Source organism: Pteropus medius, unplaced genomic scaffold, assembly GCF_902729225.1.
Source record: "Pteropus medius unplaced genomic scaffold, Ma_sr-lr_union100, whole genome shotgun sequence".
NCBI classification, from domain to species: domain Eukaryota; kingdom Metazoa; phylum Chordata; class Mammalia; order Chiroptera; family Pteropodidae; genus Pteropus; species Pteropus medius.
The window spans coordinates 5,693,012-5,700,901 of NW_024342257.1; positions in this window are offsets into that span (position 1 = coordinate 5,693,012).

Here is a 7,890-nt window from a genome sequence, read left to right on the forward strand (position 1 = left end):
CCAATATGAGAGAATTGCAAATGTAGTTTTCCAAAGTAGACAACTTTTTCACTATCTATCATAAAATAGCCCCTGTCCTTGAGGAGTTTCTAAGAGAAAGTTAATGATGTTACATTTCAATTGCTCAAGTAGATCATTGCTTGTATTTTTACAAAAGTAAAAATTCATGCATGCATAAGCTTTAAACTGTTCTTATACATACACATACTTTTAGCAAAATGTTCATAATATTGAATAGAAATCAAAATAGAACAAATTTTGTTGTTGACCATAGTTCATACCTATTTTAAATTCTTCACTCTGGTGTGACCCAGATATGGGATTCAAATATTGCTTCTCCAGTTATTAGTTATGTCATCTTGGTCAAGGGAATCACTTTTAAAACTAAGAGATATATAGAATTATGAATCATGTCTCTTTGTGTATATTCTATACACTATTTAGTCACTTTTGCAGTTAAATTGTGCATACAGGTTCCCCCTACTATGAAAAAGTAGAGCATTCCTATGAAATCTTTCAGATGCCAAAATGGTATGAAATGAAGAACCTGTTATCATTAATTTATGTGGAAAATTTTTAAAGCCTTCTCAGACCCAAAAAATAATCTACCAAATCATACCAAATATGCTTAATTATGTTCAGCTTTACAGTAAGCTTAACACTTTATGAGCTCTCTTAGGTTTTTCTGATGCCTTAGGATCTATCTTGCTAACAAATGCACAAAATAACTCAAGATAAAGCACAGAGGCTCACAGACACAATTGAAAGCTATGGTGGCTTGATGCTGAGTGTAGTACCTGGGGAATGAAGCTTGGCAGGGCCTCAGTAATGGCTCTCTGTAAAACAAATGATGAATGCTATTTTTGCTTTTCACCTTTTATTTGTAAAAGCAAAAATCTTTGCATTTCTTTCTGTTAGGAAAAACAGGTATTGATGTAGGTCTTTTATAAAAGCTAAGTGGCATAATGTGAACTTTTGAAAAATGGGGGATACCTGTATATGCATAGAGGAAAAGAATTCATATTAAATTGAGTGTATTGTGGAGTACTTTTTAGAAGGCAGAGAATTTACATTTTACCAAAAAAAAGTATTAATTAGGAATTATTAGCTCACATATTTCTAGATTTTGGGGTTCAAATAAATTTCCAATTTTTATTTGAAAACAAAACAAAACAAAACAGTTTGATCATAACAGCTCCTAACCATGATTTTGGTTACTTATATGAAAATACAAAAATGTTGTGATAAGAGATCTTCCCTAGGCAAGTAACATACTTGTTGAACAAAACATTTTCATAAATGTTTCATGAGAGTTCTCTGTCAAGATATATTGCTACTGTCTATTAGCAACACTGACTAAAGAATATGGCCAACTGGTCTTATTTACTGTGACCCATTAAGACGACTGGGTAGGGTAGGTGGCACTATGGTTTTTATCTGTGGATCCTTGCTATACTCAGGGTTTGCCTGGACCATTGCAAATCAAGACAGCTGAATATATTATTCCTACCACATTATCCAGTGTGTTTCACTGTGTAGATATAGCTTAATAATATTAACAACAGCATATCTTCTCTAAATTTTCCAATAATTCCATGGTGAATATGTTCTATTTCACAGAAAGAATCCACTTTATGGAATATACTGGGAGGCAATGGATCCTTTCCTAAAAATTGCAACTTTGGATCTTTTTCAAAGTCTCTACAGTGCAAATCTGCATAGAGATTTGCGTGCAAGTTGAAGATTTCTGGATTAGAAGAAACATATCAGAGAAACAAGTTCTTTCAATATTACTTTAGATTTCCCCCACTCCCTTTAACCAGCTCTCTCTATAAGTGACGGGCTTTTAGTAAAGGGAAAACTTTGATGTTTAGAAAGAAGCATTCATGGAGATACCTAGTGTGTGGAGGGTGGGGTAGAGAGAAGAATGTTCCAGGCAGTGATTAGTATCCAATTGTATCAGATGGCTTCTTTTACAGAACAGAGGAATCAAGTACATTTATGAGGACATACATGGACATTCTGGCATGGTATTCCATATTTGTCAGTCTTTCTCAGTCACAGTATTCTTACAATTTCTCTGTGGTAATGTTTCTTTCGATCTTGTTGGCCCTCAGATCTGCATAAGGAATTTTTTTTTTGTAAGCACTACAATAGTACCCCACTATCTGAAGTTTCACTTTCCATGGTCTCAATTTCCTGTGGTCAACCATGGTTCAAAAATATTAAATGAAAAATTCCAAAAATGAATAATTCATAAGTTTTAAATTGCCTGCCATCTGAGTAGCATAAGGAACTCTCACTTCATCCAGCTCCTTCTCTCCCGAGACATGAATCATTCCTTTGTCCAGTGTCTCCATGCTGTATATGTTCTCAGACCATTAGTCACTTAGACTGTTACAGTCTTGCAGTTCTTGTGTTTAAATAATCCTTATTTTACTTAATAATAGCCCCATAGCACAAGAATAGTGATGCTGGCAATTTGGATATGCCAAAGAGAAACTGTAAAGTGCTTCCTTTATGTGAAAAGGTGAAAATTCTCAACTTAATAAGGAAAGAAAATAATTGTATGCTAAGGTTGCTAAGATGTATGGTGAGAATGAATCTGTATCTATGAAATTGTGAAGAAGGAAAAAGAAATTTGTGCTAGTTCGCTGAAAGAGACCACATTTATATAGCTTTTATTACAGTATATTGTTATCATTATTCTTTTTTATTATTATTTATGTTGTTAGCCTGTTAATGTATCTAACTTATAAATTAAACTTTACCATAAGTACGTATGCATGCATAGGAAAAAAACATAGCATATGTAGGGTTTGGTACTATCTGCAGTTTCAGGCATCCACTGGGGGTTTTGGAACATATCACTCATGGATAAGAGGGAACTACTGTACTGAATAACCTTTAATAAAAAGACCTAAAGTCTCCCTAACTATCAGGAGGAAATAGAGAGCATCTAATCTGATCCAGAAAGTATATTCATACAAGAAAATTTTTCTCCATATTCCTCCTGCAGTTTTCAGCTGTTTCTATCTATTTCCACAGTTAAAATGAACTTGAATGCCTGGAATCTACAGGAAAGAATAATTGACTGGCAGACACTTGATCCTGCTACAGTTGTGTGAGCTTGGCAAGATTTTACCTCAAAGTGCAGGGAATCATTATTTATTAATCTACTTCATGTGAATATGTTAAGAAGATAAACTTTCACCAAGAATATCCTAGCCATCTACTATATATAATATATAATATATATATATTATATATTATATACATATAAACAGTGCATTTGTATGGGTAGTAGAATTATACAGAGAAAATAAAGTAGTATTTAGTGAGTAATTATTATATTTCATAACTTTAAGTCATCACTCATAACATTTGTTTTCATATTTACCTGGGGAGGACATACAGTATTGATTTATGTTTGAATACTGATCTGGAAATTGTCTCAAATTATTTCCTGAAAAATCTAGGTTTGAAGCCTCATGAACATTATGCCTGCTTCTCTTTCACGCACACCCCAAACAGATCAATTGCTAAACCTGTTCTAATATTTGCTTTATACTAACTCTCAATTCCATTCCTTTCCTTCAAAGCATGTAAACGTTGAGTCTGACTGCCTGAATTTGCATTCCAACTTGGCTGTCTACTAATTGCATAACCTTGGGAAATTACTTAACATTTCTAAATCTCAATTTCTTTGTCTATAAAATGGAGATAATAACAATGCTTGCTTCATAAGGTCATTGTGCTTCTGTATGTCCTATAGAATATAGCCAAGTTATTTACTCTGCACACATTTGTTAAATGAATGAGTACTTCTCTACCAAAATTTTAAAAAATGAGTTAGTACTGTGACCCTGGGCCTAACCAATGTCATTAAAGACTTTTACTCCTCAGCCTTAAATGTTGCCCTGGCTTAGTATAATATTCTGCATGGCTTGCAATTTGCCTTTTTTCTTTTTTTAACAGAGTCAACAGAACTGTCACAGCTGCATTTTTTTTTTCTTTGCATACTTACTAGTTGTCCAGCACAGAGTTAGACACTATGTGGAATATGGAAGAATAATATGCTGCAGTTCCTGCACTTAATGAGCTCAGCCTCTAATTAGAAAGGCAGGAACTACATCATATATGCATGAAAGCAATACAAAAATATCTGACAGATACCCAAGAAAGTGTTAGTAGTAATTACTTGAATGAGAAAGGGTTTTCTGTTTGTGGATACTCTTTATCATATGTTGTTGTTATTGTTCCTATACTTTGTTATTTTCATGAAATTGATACAAAAATATCAAATTAAATATTAAAATGATACATAAAATATAATTGATAGATAAATTCCATTTTTAACACAGAATATAAGTGTAATTTCAAAAAGGAGTGAGCTTCATTCACTCAGTATTTATACAAAAAACATTTATGGAGCACTTTTCCAACACTGTGAATGGGGTTAGACTTTGGGGATGAAAAGTAGGAAAAGATCCTGCTTTTGTCTTAAAAAAAAAAACATATAGTGGGATAAGAAGACAAGTAAACAAATACAGTAACATCAGATAGAGGCTGTAATTTGGATATGCACATGGTATGCATGAGAATATACATGATCAGAGAGAGGACTTGAGAATCTTATTTATTAAATAACTTAGAATTCTGTGCTGGGCTCTGTATTGAATAAAGAGACTCTTTCTCGAGGAATACATTAGAGAAGAGCCATGCAAAATGCTTTGATGTAACTTGAGAAGACTGCATAAGCAAACGACCTATTTCATCCTGCCTACATTATTACTTGTCTTACAAGTAATAACAAGTGTTGGAGAAGATGTGAAGGAAAAGGAATCCTCATACACTGTTGGTGGGATTGCAAATTGGTATAGCCGCTATGGAAAACAGTATGGAGGTTCTTCAAAAAACTAAGAATTGATCTACCATATGATCCAGCAATCCCTCTACTGGGTATTTACCCCAAAGACTTGAAAATCCGTATTTGAAAAGATGTTTGCACACTGATGTTCATAGCAGCATTATTCATGGTGGCCAAGACATGGAAGCAAAGTGTCCTACAACAGATGATTGCATAAAGAGGATGTGATATATATATATATATCATGTGATATATATATATATATATATATCATGTGATATATATATATATCACATCCATTCATATATATATATATATATATATATATATATATATATATATATATATATAATGGGATATTACTCAACTGTAAGAAGAGATGAAATATTGCCATGTGGGACAACATGAATGAACCTAAAGAAAATCATGCTAAGTGAAATAAACCAACCAAAAAAGTTGAAAATATCACTTATATGTGGAATATAAACCTAAAAACAACAAACAAATAGGACAAACAGAGACTCATGGACATGGACAATAGACTAGTGGTTACTGGGGGCGGGGGGAGGAGTAAGTGGGTGGTAGATGGGGTTAAAGGAGTCAAATATGTGGTGACAGAAAGAAATCTATGGGCAGTGAACAGAATGCAATATATATATATATGCCTTACTGTTGAATTGTACACCTGAAACTTACTAGATTTCATTAACTAACATCACCATAATAAACATAAATAGAACAAATATATATTTAAAAATTAAAAAGTGTAAAAAAAAATTAATACCCCAGTTCTGGTATACGCACAATGTCTCGTGTTGAGCTAGTTCCTTCTCTGTCTCATTGACAAGTTTACATAATCGTTGGAGCATTTTCATCTAGGTCTTAACAACTGACTCTCTCTAAAGTTTCTCTTATCAGTTAATTTGCCTCTGGGGAAGATGAAATTCATAGATATTATAAATTTCAGAGAGAGAAATTAGGTTTATTTCATTTCCTGGACAATTCTGTTGATAGCTGTTGCAACAAAAATATTGGTATGATTTTTGTTTTAAAAGGACTTTTTTTAAGTTAATATCCAGTACAGCAAAATTCTGTTGCAGCATATTGCCACAAGATTTAACCTAGATGACTTGCAATAATTTCTCTATGTTTCCTCTAATTATCTAGATATAGATATTGTAAAAATTGTCTGTTTATGTTAGCTTTATTTTACTTTTAATGAGATTCGGTTGACCTACTTATACTAAATATAAGGAATAACTGAATTTTCTGGAATAAGTAACTTTGAAGAAATTATTTCTGAGATTTCAAAACCTAATCACACTTCCCCATCGAAAGTGCTGAAAGTGTACAGTTTACATAATTGCCAGATTGTTATATTTTTAAATAAAAAAAAAGATGCAAGATAGTTCAATTACAAAATGGTTCAACATTGAAAATGAAAGTTCTAGTGGTTATTTAGTGAGAGACTATCCATAGAAGATGAAAGTTAAAACCTGAAGGCAAATGATTCAGTTTAATCATCAGATAGAGTAAGTTTGTGGTCTTTGTTGGTGGTGATCTTGTCTTCTTTTCTACTGGAGTAAAACATATACAAAGGTTAATTTGGTGAATAAAATGCATAAGAATTTATCCAAAGTGTTTTAAGTGCATAATGAATTACAGAAAGACTTTAATATTAATCTGGCAATCTTCTCTTTTACATAAATGATAGGAGCAAGATTCTTGATTCTGTAAATTTTGCACATGTATTTACAGTTATTAAATCTTCATCAATTTTGTTACTGAAAAAGTAGACTAAAAGTCCTAGAGATAGATAACTTTCTACCTTGGGAACAAAGAAATATATATATTGTAATACAGCCATGGTGCCAACTTTGAAGGATGGGAAAATGTCACAAGTCTTGGCAAGGATAGTGAGTATTGGAACTCTTTTGCACTATCAGTGGGAACGCAAAATAATGTGGCTGCTATGGAAAACAGTATAGAGGTTCCTCAAAAAATTAAAAATAGAACTATCAATGATCCAGCAATCCCATTTCTTGATGTTTCTCCTAAAGAATTAAAATCAAGATCTCCAAGAAATATTTGCTATCAGTGTGACTCACAGGAAAGAAACATTTCCATATTTATTACAGCACTATTCACAGTAACTAAGATGTGGAAACATCATAAATGTCCATCAGCAGATGAATGAATAAAGATGTGATATATACATACAATGGAATATCATTCAGCCTTATAAAAGAAGGAAATCCTGCCATATGCAACAACATGGATGGAACTTGAGGGCATGCTAAGTAAAATAAACCAGTCATATGGGAAAAATATTACATGATTCAACTTATATGAAGTACTTAAAATAGTTAAATTCTTAGGAGCAGAGAGTAAAATGGTGCTTTCATTGGGCTAGGGAAATGGGGAGTTGCTAATCAACAGGTAAAAAGTTTCAGTTACATAAGATGAATAGGTTGTAGAGATCTGCTGTACAACATTGTGTCTATAGTTAACAATACTTTATTGTACACTTAAAAATCTGTTAAGAAGGTAGATTTCATTTTAAGTGTTCTTACCATAATGAAATAAAAGATTTTTAAAAGGTAGAGAAAAGCGAGTTTTTTTTCAAAGTCCATTATAGCACTTTTCCATTTAATTAGTTTTATCCTTTTAATTTTTTGATCCTAAAAATATATGCATTCTTTTCTAGGTGTCACAACATCTTAGGCTTTATTCTCCAGTTGTTTCATATGCTAATCTTAATTGTTTTAAAACTCAACAAGCTTTTTATCTTGTTTTATTGAGATATGATTGACATATAACATTGTATTATATGTATTAGTTTTATGTATAGAAAATAATGATTTGATACATGCATATATTTGGGAATGATTATTATCATTATTTTAATTACCATCCATCACCTCACATAGTGTTTTTTCTTATGATAAGAACTTTTAAGATCTATTCTCTTAGCAACTTTCAGATACATAATAAGACATTGTTAACTATAGTCACCATGA